The 14,760-nt window shown below is 50.3% G+C and overlaps 11 non-coding genes and 2 pseudogenes across 11 annotated transcripts; all 13 read right to left on the reverse strand.

The window, feature by feature from the left end:
• Positions 1-67: 67 nt before the first annotated feature.
• Positions 68-258, reverse strand: LOC138463919 (U2 spliceosomal RNA). The gene has a single exon (XR_011266508.1). It is a non-coding gene; the product is annotated as a U2 spliceosomal RNA (small nuclear RNA).
• Positions 259-881: 623 nt separating this feature from the next.
• Positions 882-1,072, reverse strand: LOC138463931 (U2 spliceosomal RNA). Its single transcript, XR_011266519.1, has one exon. It is a non-coding gene; the product is annotated as a U2 spliceosomal RNA (small nuclear RNA).
• Positions 1,073-1,690: 618 nt separating this feature from the next.
• Positions 1,691-1,881, reverse strand: LOC138463942 (U2 spliceosomal RNA). Its single transcript, XR_011266530.1, has one exon. It is a non-coding gene; the product is annotated as a U2 spliceosomal RNA (small nuclear RNA).
• Positions 1,882-2,504: 623 nt separating this feature from the next.
• On the reverse strand, positions 2,505-2,727 carry LOC138460444 (U2 spliceosomal RNA; annotated as a pseudogene).
• A 2,708-nt stretch (positions 2,728-5,435) lies between these two features.
• On the reverse strand, positions 5,436-5,626 carry LOC138463953 (U2 spliceosomal RNA). The gene has a single exon (XR_011266541.1). It is a non-coding gene; the product is annotated as a U2 spliceosomal RNA (small nuclear RNA).
• Positions 5,627-6,249: 623 nt separating this feature from the next.
• On the reverse strand, positions 6,250-6,440 carry LOC138463964 (U2 spliceosomal RNA). The gene has a single exon (XR_011266552.1). It is a non-coding gene; the product is annotated as a U2 spliceosomal RNA (small nuclear RNA).
• A 623-nt stretch (positions 6,441-7,063) lies between these two features.
• LOC138460456 (U2 spliceosomal RNA) lies at positions 7,064-7,286 on the reverse strand (annotated as a pseudogene).
• A 2,709-nt stretch (positions 7,287-9,995) lies between these two features.
• LOC138463975 (U2 spliceosomal RNA) lies at positions 9,996-10,186 on the reverse strand. Its single transcript, XR_011266563.1, has one exon. It is a non-coding gene; the product is annotated as a U2 spliceosomal RNA (small nuclear RNA).
• Positions 10,187-10,809: 623 nt separating this feature from the next.
• Positions 10,810-11,000, reverse strand: LOC138463997 (U2 spliceosomal RNA). Its single transcript, XR_011266585.1, has one exon. It is a non-coding gene; the product is annotated as a U2 spliceosomal RNA (small nuclear RNA).
• A 622-nt stretch (positions 11,001-11,622) lies between these two features.
• On the reverse strand, positions 11,623-11,813 carry LOC138464008 (U2 spliceosomal RNA). Its single transcript, XR_011266596.1, has one exon. It is a non-coding gene; the product is annotated as a U2 spliceosomal RNA (small nuclear RNA).
• Positions 11,814-12,435: 622 nt separating this feature from the next.
• Positions 12,436-12,626, reverse strand: LOC138464019 (U2 spliceosomal RNA). The gene has a single exon (XR_011266607.1). It is a non-coding gene; the product is annotated as a U2 spliceosomal RNA (small nuclear RNA).
• Positions 12,627-13,249: 623 nt separating this feature from the next.
• Positions 13,250-13,440, reverse strand: LOC138464030 (U2 spliceosomal RNA). Its single transcript, XR_011266618.1, has one exon. It is a non-coding gene; the product is annotated as a U2 spliceosomal RNA (small nuclear RNA).
• A 623-nt stretch (positions 13,441-14,063) lies between these two features.
• Positions 14,064-14,254, reverse strand: LOC138464041 (U2 spliceosomal RNA). The gene has a single exon (XR_011266629.1). It is a non-coding gene; the product is annotated as a U2 spliceosomal RNA (small nuclear RNA).
• Between the last annotated feature and the right edge of the window lie 506 nt (positions 14,255-14,760).

The following is a 14,760-nucleotide window of genomic DNA, read 5'->3' on the forward strand; positions in this document are numbered from 1 at the left end:
TTGCAAAGTGCTCTTCTTTCAAGAATTGCTCAGTCTTTCTTTTTCACAGCATTGTTTTCCCCAAGTGGGGAAGTGCACCAGTCCTGGAGGTACTGCAATACCAAGTTGATGCGTGGAGTGGACAGAGCAAGCTCCCATTCCATCTCCCGGTTCCAAAAATCAATTTAATATATGGTCCCCAGATAGAGGACGTATCAGATATTAAACTGATAAGAACAGATACTACACTTGATCTTAGCCAAAAGGCCGAGAAGCGATGCCCACAAAAGCTTTGCCTGAAAGACTGCTGCTCGGCAGCTCCCCTGCTGACTCGGAGCAACGCTCTGCGGCAGAGCCCCAGATTCCTCGGCCAAGAATAGCATTTGCATGACCAGCATGCCCGGCGGTATGGTAAGCATATTTTGCATGGCTCCGCCCCAAGATTTCCATGGGTCCCACAGCGCCTGGTGCGAGACGGCCAGACACAGGCTGCAGAGCTCCACCCAGCCAAGCTGCAGCCCGGCCTGGCACTGGCCCCGTCACCTAGCGGCCGAAAGTCACCCTCAGCTGCCCAGGAGATGCTCCCCCAAGTGCGTCCCCCTCAGATAAGGCTTGGCCGTTCGGGGCCGTTCGAGGCCTTTCAGGGGTGAGGCAGGGCAAGGACAGTGTCCCCCATCTCCTCCTTGTGCTGCTGGCTGGCTGGCTGGCTCCTTTGCCTTGCTTTGCAGCTCCTGTGAAAAGCAAGCAAAAAGGGCAGACTTTTTTTTCCTCCCGTGACACAACAGCACCTTTTCCGAAACACTGGAAAAAAAAAACACATTTAAACAAAAAAATATTGCAAAGTGCTCTTCTTTCAAGAATTGCTCAGTCTTTCTTTTTCACAGCATTGTTTTCCCCAAGTGGGGAAGTGCACCAGTCCTGGAGGTACTGCAATACCAAGTTGATGCGTGGAGTGGACAGAGCAAGCTCCCATTCCATCTCCCGGTTCCAAAAATCAATTTAATATATGGTCCCCAGATAGAGGACGTATCAGATATTAAACTGATAAGAACAGATACTACACTTGATCTTAGCCAAAAGGCCGAGAAGCGATGCCCACAAAAGCTTTGCCTGAAAGACTGCTGCTCGGCAGCTCCCCTGCTGACTCGGAGCAACGCTCTGCGGCAGAGCCCCAGATTCCTCGGCCAAGAATAGCATTTGCATGACCAGCATGCCCGGCGGTATGGTAAGCATATTTTGCATGGCTCCGCCCCAAGATTTCCATGGGTCCCACAGCGCCTGGTGCGAGACGGCCAGACACAGGCTGCAGAGCTCCACCCAGCCAAGCTGCAGCCCGGCCTGGCACTGGCCCCGTCACCTAGCGGCCGAAAGTCACCCTCAGCTGCCCAGGAGATGCTCCCCCAAGTGCGTCCCCCTCAGATAAGGCTTGGCCGTTCGGGGCCGTTCGGGGCCTTTCAGGGGTGAGGCAGGGCAAGGACAGTGTCCCCCATCTCCTCCTTGTGCTGCTGGCTGGCTGGCTCCTTTGCCTTGCTTTGCAGCTCCTGTGAAAAGCAAGCAAAAAGGGCAGACTTTTTTTTCCTCCCGTGACACAACAGCACCTTTTCCGAAACACTGGAAAAAAAAACACATTTAAACAAAAAAATATTGCAAAGTGCTCTTCTTTCAAGAATTGCTCAGTCTTTCTTTTTCACAGCATTGTTTTCCCCAAGTGGGGAAGTGCACCAGTCCTGGAGGTACTGCAATACCAAGTTGATGCGTGGAGTGGACAGAGCAAGCTCCCATTCCATCTCCCGGTTCCAAAAATCAATTTAATATATGGTCCCCAGATAGAGGACGTATCAGATATTAAACTGATAAGAACAGATACTACACTTGATCTTAGCCAAAAGGCCGAGAAGCGATGCCCACAAAAGCTTTGCCTGAAAGACTGCTGCTCGGCAGCTCCCCTGCTGACTCGGAGCAACGCTCTGCGGCAGAGCCCCAGATTCCTCGGCCAAGAATAGCATTTGCATGACCAGCATGCCCGGCGGTATGGTAAGCATATTTTGCATGGCTCCGCCCCAAGATTTCCATGGGTCCCACAGCGCCTGGTGCGAGACGGCCAGACACAGGCTGCAGAGCTCCACCCAGAGAAGCTGCAGCCCGGCCTGGCACTGGCCCCGTCACCTAGCGGCCGAAAGTCACCCTCAGCTGCCCAGGAGATGCTCCCCCAAGTGCGTCCCCCTCAGATAAGGCTTGGCCGTTCGGGGCCGTTCGGGGCCTTTCAGGGGTGAGGCAGGGCAAGGACAGTGTCCCCCATCTCCTCCTTGTGCTGCTGGCTGGCTGGCTGGCTCCTTTGCCTTGCTTTGCAGCTCCTGTGAAAAGCAAGCAAAAAGGGCAGACTTTTTTTTCCTCCCGTGACACAACAGCACCTTTTCCGAAACACTGGAAAAAAAAAACACATTTAAACAAAAAAATATTGCAAAGTGCTCTTCTTTCAAGAATTGCTCAGTCTTTCTTTTTCACAGCATTGTTTTCCCCAAGTGGGGAAGTGCACCAGTCCTGGAGGTACTGCAATACCAAGTTGATGCGTGGAGTGGACAGAGCAAGCTCCCATTCCATCTCCCGGTTCCAAAAATCAATTTAATATATGGTCCCCAGATAGAGGACGTATCAGATATTAAACTGATAAGAACAGATTTTTTCTTTTTTTTTTTTCGGTCTCCACTTCACCCCTTCAACCGTCCCAAACCTCCAATTTAAAAAAATGCCAATCAAAAAAATCCAAATCAAAAAGCCAATAAAAAATACACAAATTTAAAAAACACCAAATCAAAAAAAAACACCAAAAAATTCCAACTTCCTCAACAGACTATACAATTTTTTTTTTTTTTTTTTTCCCCCCTTTTCTTTTCCTTTTTTCTTTTCTTCACCTTTCATTTTATTTTATTCATTTTTCCTTATTTCTCACATCTTCTTTTCCCATTCCGGTACTATTTGAAAGATGCCTTCCCATCTCTAATGACTGACCGACTCCGGTCAGATCTCTGTCTCCTCAACTTTCGCTCAGTCTTCTTCAATAACCGAATATCCACCTCCTCGTTCTTCTCACTGTCCGATGCAGACTGCAAAACACCAGAACTATTCGACGTCTCCATCCCCTTAACTTGCCCCATTCCTTCAGCTTTTTTAATAACCACTCTTTCTCTCTTCAAAAGATTCTCGACATGCGATGTTAAAGAAGGGGGCAACACTGAATCTTGTTCAGCCGAAAAACCTCCCACCTCAGGGATCAAAGTACCTTCTCTCCCTACTGACTCCCTAGCCTGTGCCGCATCCTCTATCTCAAACTGCTCTCGTTTGTAAGCCCGATACGACCTGAATAACTCTTGATGGTCCTCTAAATCATCATCCTCCCATTCTCTATCAATCCGAGCTAGTAAATAACCTTCTGCAACCAATTTTTCACGCGCAGGAGAAAATATCCCCTCCTCTCCAAAGTCCTTCGGCCATTGTTCCATCATTTCCCTAACTTCATCTTCCGTTAACAACTTTCCAACATTCTCTGTAACCATCTCCTCCACCTGTTCCCCAACCACCAAACAAGCTGCGACCCCACCATCCTCCCGATTAATTCCACTGCCACTGGCTGTTTGAACATATGAATCTTTGTCTATCCCCTCCCTTCCACTAGCTGTTTGAGCAATATCTTCTTCATCTATACTCTCTGCAGATCCTTTCTCATCTACCGCTACAATTTTTCCCACATCATCTCCCCGTGCCGTATCCACGATTTCAACCAACTTCTCTTTCTTCCTCAAATCTTCCAACGTGCTAATCAGATTTGTCTCAACTTCACGAACCCCACTGTGAAAACCACCTTCACTAGCAGCTTGTGCATATGTACGCCGGGTAGTCGGGCATGACACTGCAACATGTCCTTCCATATCACAAACAGTACACATCAGCTTCTGATCACAGTCCACTATTTTATGGTCCGGATTACCACAATTCCAACATTTATCTTTCGGGCAATCCCGTTTTGCATGTCCAAACTGTCGACAAAACCTACAAAACACTGGCTGGTTGGGGTAATACAAATACCCATTCTGTTCCAAAATCTTAAACACCCCCGGGGGGTGATGTAAACCTCCAATGCCGTCTGGATGTTTCTTTAGCACCACAACAAATCTCCGATCACCGTTAAAATACCCAAATTTATTCCTTTGAACTTGACCTCCTCTCACTTCTTCACAATAATGCAATAACCAATTCCTAATTTTCTCTGCTGACACGAATGGATTGTACATATGTACAGTTAATGGAACAGTTTGTCGGACGAAACAAAGCTCCACCAGAACACCTTCCAAAATACTACTATTCTTCTTTTCCATTTTGTACACTTCATATGCACTCAAGGAAGAGACTTCGTCTACAAAAGTAATATCATACGTGCAAGCGTTTCTGTGCTCTTGCATACAATAAATTTTGTCTTTGTCTGCTTGTAAAGCCTCAAAAAGTACCTTATTAACAACATAGTCGAAATCCTTTACTTCTTGGAAATCCTTCTGGACGGCAATCCGAACTGAATATCTCAACTGCGTTGCCGGCGGTAAAACACGGGATGTTTCAGCCATGCTGGGGGAGTTCTCTGACGCGTTCCCCCTCAAATCTTCCACTCGAAACTCGTCCAGCCCGAAAGATTCTCCGGCCCTTCAAGGCATGATCAGTAGCCCACTCCCTGACCCGAAGGTCAGGGAGGCCAGCTGTAAAAGGAGTCTACCTTGGACTGGGCAAGCCAGACAGCTAAGGTGAATCCCGACACTTGATCATAGCCAAAAGGCCGAGAAGCGATGCCCACAAAAGCTTTGCCTGAAAGACTGCTGCTCGGCAGCTCCCCTGCTGACTCGGAGCAACGCTCTGCGGCAGAGCCCCAGATTCCTCGGCCAAGAATAGCATTTGCATGACCAGCATGCCCGGCGGTATGGTAAGCATATTTTGCATGGCTCCGCCCCAAGATTTACATGGGTCCCACAGCGCCTGGTGCGAGACGGCCAGACACAGGCTGCAGAGCTCCACCCAGCCAAGCTGCAGCCCGGCCTGGCACTGGCCCCGTCACCTAGCGGCCGAAAGTCACCCTCAGCTGCCCAGGAGATGCTCCCCCAAGTGCGTCCCCCTCAGATAAGGCTTGGCCGTTCGGGGCCGTTCGGGGACTTTCAGGGGTGAGGCAGGGCAAGGACAGTGTCCCCCATCTCCTCCTTGTGCTGCTGGCTGGCTGGCTGGCTCCTTTGCCTTGCTTTGCAGCTCCTGTGAAAAGCAAGCAAAAAGGGCAGACTTTTTTTTCCTCCCGTGACACAACAGCACCTTTTCCGAAACACTGGAAAAAAAAACACATTTAAACAAAAAAATATTGCAAAGTGCTCTTCTTTCAAGAATTGCTCAGTCTTTCTTTTTCACAGCATTGTTTTCCCCAAGTGGGGAAGTGCACCAGTCCTGGAGGTACTGCAATACCAAGTTGATGCGTGGAGTGGACAGAGCAAGCTCCCATTCCATCTCCCGGTTCCAAAAATCAATTTAATATATGGTCCCCAGATAGAGGACGTATCAGATATTAAACTGATAAGAACAGATACTACACTTGATCTTAGCCAAAAGGCCGAGAAGCGATGCCCACAAAAGCTTTGCCTGAAAGACTGCTGCTCGGCAGCTCCCCTGCTGACTCGGAGCAACGCTCTGCGGCAGAGCCCCAGATTCCTCGGCCAAGAATAGCATTTGCATGACCAGCATGCCCGGCGGTATGGTAAGCATATTTTGCATGGCTCCGCCCCAAGATTTCCATGGGTCCCACAGCGCCTGGTGCGAGACGGCCAGACACAGGCTGCAGAGCTCCACCCAGCCAAGCTGCAGCCCGGCCTGGCACTGGCCCCGTCACCTAGCGGCCGAAAGTCACCCTCAGCTGCCCAGGAGATGCTCCCCCAAGTGCGTCCCCCTCAGATAAGGCTTGGCCGTTCGGGGCCGTTCGGGGACTTTCAGGGGTGAGGCAGGGCAAGGACAGTGTCCCCCATCTCCTCCTTGTGCTGCTGGCTGGCTGGCTGGCTCCTTTGCCTTGCTTTGCAGCTCCTGTGAAAAGCAAGCAAAAAGGGCAGACTTTTTTTTCCTCCCGTGACACAACAGCACCTTTTCCGAAACACTGGAAAAAAAAAACACATTTAAACAAAAAAATATTGCAAAGTGCTCTTCTTTCAAGAATTGCTCAGTCTTTCTTTTTCACAGCATTGTTTTCCCCAAGTGGGGAAGTGCACCAGTCCTGGAGGTACTGCAATACCAAGTTGATGCGTGGAGTGGACAGAGCAAGCTCCCATTCCATCTCCCGGTTCCAAAAATCAATTTAATATATGGTCCCCAGATAGAGGACGTATCAGATATTAAACTGATAAGAACAGATACTACACTTGATCTTAGCCAAAAGGCCGAGAAGCGATGCCCACAAAAGCTTTGCCTGAAAGACTGCTGCTCGGCAGCTCCCCTGCTGACTCGGAGCAACGCTCTGCGGCAGAGCCCCAGATTCCTCGGCCAAGAATAGCATTTGCATGACCAGCATGCCCGGCGGTATGGTAAGCATATTTTGCATGGCTCCGCCCCAAGATTTCCATGGGTCCCACAGCGCCTGGTGCGAGACGGCCAGACACAGGCTGCAGAGCTCCACCCAGCCAAGCTGCAGCCCGGCCTGGCACTGGCCCCGTCACCTAGCGGCCGAAAGTCACCCTCAGCTGCCCAGGAGATGCTCCCCCAAGTGCGTCCCCCTCAGATAAGGCTTGGCCGTTCGGGGCCGTTCGGGGCCTTTCAGGGGTGAGGCAGGGCAAGGACAGTGTCCCCCATCTCCTCCTTGTGCTGCTGGCTGGCTGGCTGGCTCCTTTGCCTTGCTTTGCAGCTCCTGTGAAAAGCAAGCAAAAAGGGCAGACTTTTTTTTCCTCCCGTGACACAACAGCACCTTTTCCGAAACACTGGAAAAAAAAAACACATTTAAACAAAAAAATATTGCAAAGTGCTCTTCTTTCAAGAATTGCTCAGTCTTTCTTTTTCACAGCATTGTTTTCCCCAAGTGGGGAAGTGCACCAGTCCTGGAGGTACTGCAATACCAAGTTGATGCGTGGAGTGGACAGAGCAAGCTCCCATTCCATCTCCCGGTTCCAAAAATCAATTTAATATATGGTCCCCAGATAGAGGACGTATCAGATATTAAACTGATAAGAACAGATTTTTTCTTTTTTTTTTTTCGGTCTCCACTTCACCCCTTCAACCGTCCCAAACCTCCAATTTAAAAAAATGCCAATCAAAAAAATCCAAATCAAAAAGCCAATAAAAAATACACAAATTTAAAAAACACCAAATCAAAAAAAAACACCAAAAAATTCCAACTTCCTCAACAGACTATACAATTTTTTTTTTTTTTTTTTTCCCCCCTTTTCTTTTCCTTTTTTCTTTTCTTCACCTTTCATTTTATTTTATTCATTTTTCCTTATTTCTCACATCTTCTTTTCCCATTCCGGTACTATTTGAAAGATGCCTTCCCATCTCTAATGACTGACCGACTCCGGTCAGATCTCTGTCTCCTCAACTTTCGCTCAGTCTTCTTCAATAACCGAATATCCACCTCCTCGTTCTTCTCACTGTCCGATGCAGACTGCAAAACACCAGAACTATTCGACGTCTCCATCCCCTTAACTTGCCCCATTCCTTCAGCTTTTTTAATAACCACTCTTTCTCTCTTCAAAAGATTCTCGACATGCGATGTTAAAGAAGGGGGCAACACTGAATCTTGTTCAGCCGAAAAACCTCCCACCTCAGGGATCAAAGTACCTTCTCTCCCTACTGACTCCCTAGCCTGTGCCGCATCCTCTATCTCAAACTGCTCTCGTTTGTAAGCCCGATACGACCTGAATAACTCTTGATGGTCCTCTAAATCATCATCCTCCCATTCTCTATCAATCCGAGCTAGTAAATAACCTTCTGCAACCAATTTTTCACGCGCAGGAGAAAATATCCCCTCCTCTCCAAAGTCCTTCGGCCATTGTTCCATCATTTCCCTAACTTCATCTTCCGTTAACAACTTTCCAACATTCTCTGTAACCATCTCCTCCACCTGTTCCCCAACCACCAAACAAGCTGCGACCCCACCATCCTCCCGATTAATTCCACTGCCACTGGCTGTTTGAACATATGAATCTTTGTCTATCCCCTCCCTTCCACTAGCTGTTTGAGCAATATCTTCTTCATCTATACTCTCTGCAGATCCTTTCTCATCTACCGCTACAATTTTTCCCACATCATCTCCCCGTGCCGTATCCACGATTTCAACCAACTTCTCTTTCTTCCTCAAATCTTCCAACGTGCTAATCAGATTTGTCTCAACTTCACGAACCCCACTGTGAAAACCACCTTCACTAGCAGCTTGTGCATATGTACGCCGGGTAGTCGGGCATGACACTGCAACATGTCCTTCCATATCACAAACAGTACACATCAGCTTCTGATCACAGTCCACTATTTTATGGTCCGGATTACCACAATTCCAACATTTATCTTTCGGGCAATCCCGTTTTGCATGTCCAAACTGTCGACAAAACCTACAAAACACTGGCTGGTTGGGGTAATACAAATACCCATTCTGTTCCAAAATCTTAAACACCCCCGGGGGGTGATGTAAACCTCCAATGCCGTCTGGATGTTTCTTTAGCACCACAACAAATCTCCGATCACCGTTAAAATACCCAAATTTATTCCTTTGAACTTGACCTCCTCTCACTTCTTCACAATAATGCAATAACCAATTCCTAATTTTCTCTGCTGACACGAATGGATTGTACATATGTACAGTTAATGGAACAGTTTGTCGGACGAAACAAAGCTCCACCAGAACACCTTCCAAAATACTACTATTCTTCTTTTCCATTTTGTACACTTCATATGCACTCAAGGAAGAGACTTCGTCTACAAAAGTAATATCATACGTGCAAGCGTTTCTGTGCTCTTGCATACAATAAATTTTGTCTTTGTCTGCTTGTAAAGCCTCAAAAAGTACCTTATTAACAACATAGTCGAAATCCTTTACTTCTTGGAAATCCTTCTGGACGGCAATCCGAACTGAATATCTCAACTGCGTTGCCGGCGGTAAAACACGGGATGTTTCAGCCATGCTGGGGGAGTTCTCTGACGCGTTCCCCCTCAAATCTTCCACTCGAAACTCGTCCAGCCCGAAAGATTCTCCGGCCCTTCAAGGCATGATCAGTAGCCCACTCCCTGACCCGAAGGTCAGGGAGGCCAGCTGTAAAAGGAGTCTACCTTGGACTGGGCAAGCCAGACAGCTAAGGTGAATCCCGACACTTGATCATAGCCAAAAGGCCGAGAAGCGATGCCCACAAAAGCTTTGCCTGAAAGACTGCTGCTCGGCAGCTCCCCTGCTGACTCGGAGCAACGCTCTGCGGCAGAGCCCCAGATTCCTCGGCCAAGAATAGCATTTGCATGACCAGCATGCCCGGCGGTATGGTAAGCATATTTTGCATGGCTCCGCCCCAAGATTTCCATGGGTCCCACAGCGCCTGGTGCGAGACGGCCAGACACAGGCTGCAGAGCTCCACCCAGCCAAGCTGCAGCCCGGCCTGGCACTGGCCCCGTCACCTAGCGGCCGAAAGTCACCCTCAGCTGCCCAGGAGATGCTCCCCCAAGTGCGTCCCCCTCAGATAAGGCTTGGCCGTTCGGGGCCGTTCGGGGCCTTTCAGGGGTGAGGCAGGGCAAGGACAGTGTCCCCCATCTCCTCCTTGTGCTGCTGGCTGGCTGGCTGGCTCCTTTGCCTTGCTTTGCAGCTCCTGTGAAAAGCAAGCAAAAAGGGCAGACTTTTTTTTCCTCCCGTGACACAACAGCACCTTTTCCGAAACACTGGAAAAAAAAAACACTTTTAAACAAAAAAATATTGCAAAGTGCTCTTCTTTCAAGAATTGCTCAGTCTTTCTTTTTCACAGCATTGTTTTCCCCAAGTGGGGAAGTGCACCAGTCCTGGAGGTACTGCAATACCAAGTTGATGCGTGGAGTGGACAGAGCAAGCTCCCATTCCATCTCCCGGTTCCAAAAATCAATTTAATATATGGTCCCCAGATAGAGGACGTATCAGATATTAAACTGATAAGAACAGATACTACACTTGATCTTAGCCAAAAGGCCGAGAAGCGATGCCCACAAAAGCTTTGCCTGAAAGACTGCTGCTCGGCAGCTCCCCTGCTGACTCGGAGCAACGCTCTGCGGCAGAGCCCCAGATTCCTCGGCCAAGAATAGCATTTGCATGACCAGCATGCCCGGCGGTATGGTAAGCATATTTTGCATGGCTCCGCCCCAAGATTTCCATGGGTCCCACAGCGCCTGGTGCGAGACGGCCAGACACAGGCTGCAGAGCTCCACCCAGCCAAGCTGCAGCCCGGCCTGGCACTGGCCCCGTCACCTAGCGGCCGAAAGTCACCCTCAGCTGCCCAGGAGATGCTCCCCCAAGTGCGTCCCCCTCAGATAAGGCTTGGCCGTTCGGGGCCGTTCGAGGCCTTTCAGGGGTGAGGCAGGGCAAGGACAGTGTCCCCCATCTCCTCCTTGTGCTGCTGGCTGGCTGGCTGGCTCCTTTGCCTTGCTTTGCAGCTCCTGTGAAAAGCAAGCAAAAAGGGCAGACTTTTTTTTCCTCCCGTGACACAACAGCACCTTTTCCGAAACACTGGAAAAAAAAAACACATTTAAACAAAAAAATATTGCAAAGTGCTCTTCTTTCAAGAATTGCTCAGTCTTTCTTTTTCACAGCATTGTTTTCCCCAAGTGGGGAAGTGCACCAGTCCTGGAGGTACTGCAATACCAAGTTGATGCGTGGAGTGGACAGAGCAAGCTCCCATTCCATCTCCCGGTTCCAAAAATCAATTTAATATATGGTCCCCAGATAGAGGACGTATCAGATATTAAACTGATAAGAACAGATACTACACTTGATCTTAGCCAAAAGGCCGAGAAGCGATGCCCACAAAAGCTTTGCCTGAAAGACTGCTGCTCGGCAGCTCCCCTGCTGACTCGGAGCAACGCTCTGCGGCAGAGCCCCAGATTCCTCGGCCAAGAATAGCATTTGCATGACCAGCATGCCCGGCGGTATGGTAAGCATATTTTGCATGGCTCCGCCCCAAGATTTCCATGGGTCCCACAGCGCCTGGTGCGAGACGGCCAGACACAGGCTGCAGAGCTCCACCCAGCCAAGCTGCAGCCCGGCCTGGCACTGGCCCCGTCACCTAGCGGCCGAAAGTCACCCTCAGCTGCCCAGGAGATGCTCCCCCAAGTGCGTCCCCCTCAGATAAGGCTTGGCCGTTCGGGGCCGTTCGGGGCCTTTCAGGGGTGAGGCAGGGCAAGGACAGTGTCCCCCATCTCCTCCTTGTGCTGCTGGCTGGCTGGCTGGCTCCTTTGCCTTGCTTTGCAGCTCCTGTGAAAAGCAAGCAAAAAGGGCAGACTTTTTTTTCCTCCCGTGACACAACAGCACCTTTTCCGAAACACTGGAAAAAAAAACACATTTAAACAAAAAAATATTGCAAAGTGCTCTTCTTTCAAGAATTGCTCAGTCTTTCTTTTTCACAGCATTGTTTTCCCCAAGTGGGGAAGTGCACCAGTCCTGGAGGTACTGCAATACCAAGTTGATGCGTGGAGTGGACAGAGCAAGCTCCCATTCCATCTCCCGGTTCCAAAAATCAATTTAATATATGGTCCCCAGATAGAGGACGTATCAGATATTAAACTGATAAGAACAGATACTACACTTGATCTTAGCCAAAAGGCCGAGAAGCGATGCCCACAAAAGCTTTGCCTGAAAGACTGCTGCTCGGCAGCTCCCCTGCTGACTCGGAGCAACGCTCTGCGGCAGAGCCCCAGATTCCTCGGCCAAGAATAGCATTTGCATGACCAGCATGCCCGGCGGTATGGTAAGCATATTTTGCATGGCTCCGCCCCAAGATTTCCATGGGTCCCACAGCGCCTGGTGCGAGACGGCCAGACACAGGCTGCAGAGCTCCACCCAGCCAAGCTGCAGCCCGGCCTGGCACTGGCCCCGTCACCTAGCGGCCGAAAGTCACCCTCAGCTGCCCAGGAGATGCTCCCCCAAGTGCGTCCCCCTCAGATAAGGCTTGGCCGTTCGGGGCCGTTCGGGGCCTTTCAGGGGTGAGGCAGGGCAAGGACAGTGTCCCCCATCTCCTCCTTGTGCTGCTGGCTGGCTGGCTGGCTCCTTTGCCTTGCTTTGCAGCTCCTGTGAAAAGCAAGCAAAAAGGGCAGACTTTTTTTTCCTCCCGTGACACAACAGCACCTTTTCCGAAACACTGGAAAAAAAAACACATTTAAACAAAAAAATATTGCAAAGTGCTCTTCTTTCAAGAATTGCTCAGTCTTTCTTTTTCACAGCATTGTTTTCCCCAAGTGGGGAAGTGCACCAGTCCTGGAGGTACTGCAATACCAAGTTGATGCGTGGAGTGGACAGAGCAAGCTCCCATTCCATCTCCCGGTTCCAAAAATCAATTTAATATATGGTCCCCAGATAGAGGACGTATCAGATATTAAACTGATAAGAACAGATACTACACTTGATCTTAGCCAAAAGGCCGAGAAGCGATGCCCACAAAAGCTTTGCCTGAAAGACTGCTGCTCGGCAGCTCCCCTGCTGACTCGGAGCAACGCTCTGCGGCAGAGCCCCAGATTCCTCGGCCAAGAATAGCATTTGCATGACCAGCATGCCCGGCGGTATGGTAAGCATATTTTGCATGGCTCCGCCCCAAGATTTCCATGGGTCCCACAGCGCCTGGTGCGAGACGGCCAGACACAGGCTGCAGAGCTCCACCCAGCCAAGCTGCAGCCCGGCCTGGCACTGGCCCCGTCACCTAGCGGCCGAAAGTCACCCTCAGCTGCCCAGGAGATGCTCCCCCAAGTGCGTCCCCCTCAGATAAGGCTTGGCCGTTCGGGGCCGTTCGGGGACTTTCAGGGGTGAGGCAGGGCAAGGACAGTGTCCCCCATCTCCTCCTTGTGCTGCTGGCTGGCTGGCTGGCTCCTTTGCCTTGCTTTGCAGCTCCTGTGAAAAGCAAGCAAAAAGGGCAGACTTTTTTTTCCTCCCGTGACACAACAGCACCTTTTCCGAAACACTGGAAAAAAAAAACACATTTAAACAAAAAAATATTGCAAAGTGCTCTTCTTTCAAGAATTGCTCAGTCTTTCTTTTTCACAGCATTGTTTTCCCCAAGTGGGGAAGTGCACCAGTCCTGGAGGTACTGCAATACCAAGTTGATGCGTGGAGTGGACAGAGCAAGCTCCCATTCCATCTCCCGGTTCCAAAAATCAATTTAATATATGGTCCCCAGATAGAGGACGTATCAGATATTAAACTGATAAGAACAGATACTACACTTGATCTTAGCCAAAAGGCCGAGAAGCGATGCCCACAAAAGCTTTGCCTGAAAGACTGCTGCTCGGCAGCTCCCCTGCTGACTCGGAGCAACGCTCTGCGGCAGAGCCCCAGATTCCTCGGCCAAGAATAGCATTTGCATGACCAGCATGCCCGGCGGTATGGTAAGCATATTTTGCATGGCTCCGCCCCAAGATTTCCATGGGTCCCACAGCGCCTGGTGCGAGACGGCCAGACACAGGCTGCAGAGCTCCACCCAGCCAAGCTGCAGCCCGGCCTGGCACTGGCCCCGTCACCTAGCGGCCGAAAGTCACCCTCAGCTGCCCAGGAGATGCTCCCCCAAGTGCGTCCCCCTCAGATAAGGCTTGGCCGTTCGGGGCCGTTCGGGGCCTTTCAGGGGTGAGGCAGGGCAAGGACAGTGTCCCCCATCTCCTCCTTGTGCTGCTGGCTGGCTGGCTGGCTCCTTTGCCTTGCTTTGCAGCTCCTGTGAAAAGCAAGCAAAAAGGGCAGACTTTTTTTTCCTCCCGTGACACAACAGCACCTTTTCCGAAACACTGGAAAAAAAAAACACTTTTAAACAAAAAAATATTGCAAAGTGCTCTTCTTTCAAGAATTGCTCAGTCTTTCTTTTTCACAGCATTGTTTTCCCCAAGTGGGGAAGTGCACCAGTCCTGGAGGTACTGCAATACCAAGTTGATGCGTGGAGTGGACAGAGCAAGCTCCCATTCCATCTCCCGGTTCCAAAAATCAATTTAATATATGGTCCCCAGATAGAGGACGTATCAGATATTAAACTGATAAGAACAGATACTACACTTGATCTTAGCCAAAAGGCCGAGAAGCGATGCCCACAAAAGCTTTGCCTGAAAGACTGCTGCTCGGCAGCTCCCCTGCTGACTCGGAGCAACGCTCTGCGGCAGAGCCCCAGATTCCTCGGCCAAGAATAGCATTTGCATGACCAGCATGCCCGGCGGTATGGTAAGCATATTTTGCATGGCTCCGCCCCAAGATTTCCATGGGTCCCACAGCGCCTGGTGCGAGACGGCCAGACACAGGCTGCAGAGCTCCACCCAGCCAAGCTGCAGCCCGGCCTGGCACTGGCCCCGTCACCTAGCGGCCGAAAGTCACCCTCAGCTGCCCAGGAGATGCTCCCCCAAGTGCGTCCCCCTCAGATAAGGCTTGGCCGTTCGGGGCCGTTCGAGGCCTTTCAGGGGTGAGGCAGGGCAAGGACAGTGTCCCCCATCTCCTCCTTGTGCTGCTGGCTGGCTGGCTGGCTCCTTTGCCTTGCTTTGCAGCTCCTGTGAAAAGCAAGCAAAAAGGGCAGACTTTTTTTTCCTCCCGTGACACAACAG

Source organism: Ambystoma mexicanum, chromosome 1p, assembly GCF_040938575.1.
Source record: "Ambystoma mexicanum isolate Mex_15411 chromosome 1p, UKY_AmexF1_1, whole genome shotgun sequence".
Taxonomy (NCBI): Eukaryota; Metazoa; Chordata; class Amphibia; order Caudata; family Ambystomatidae; genus Ambystoma; species Ambystoma mexicanum.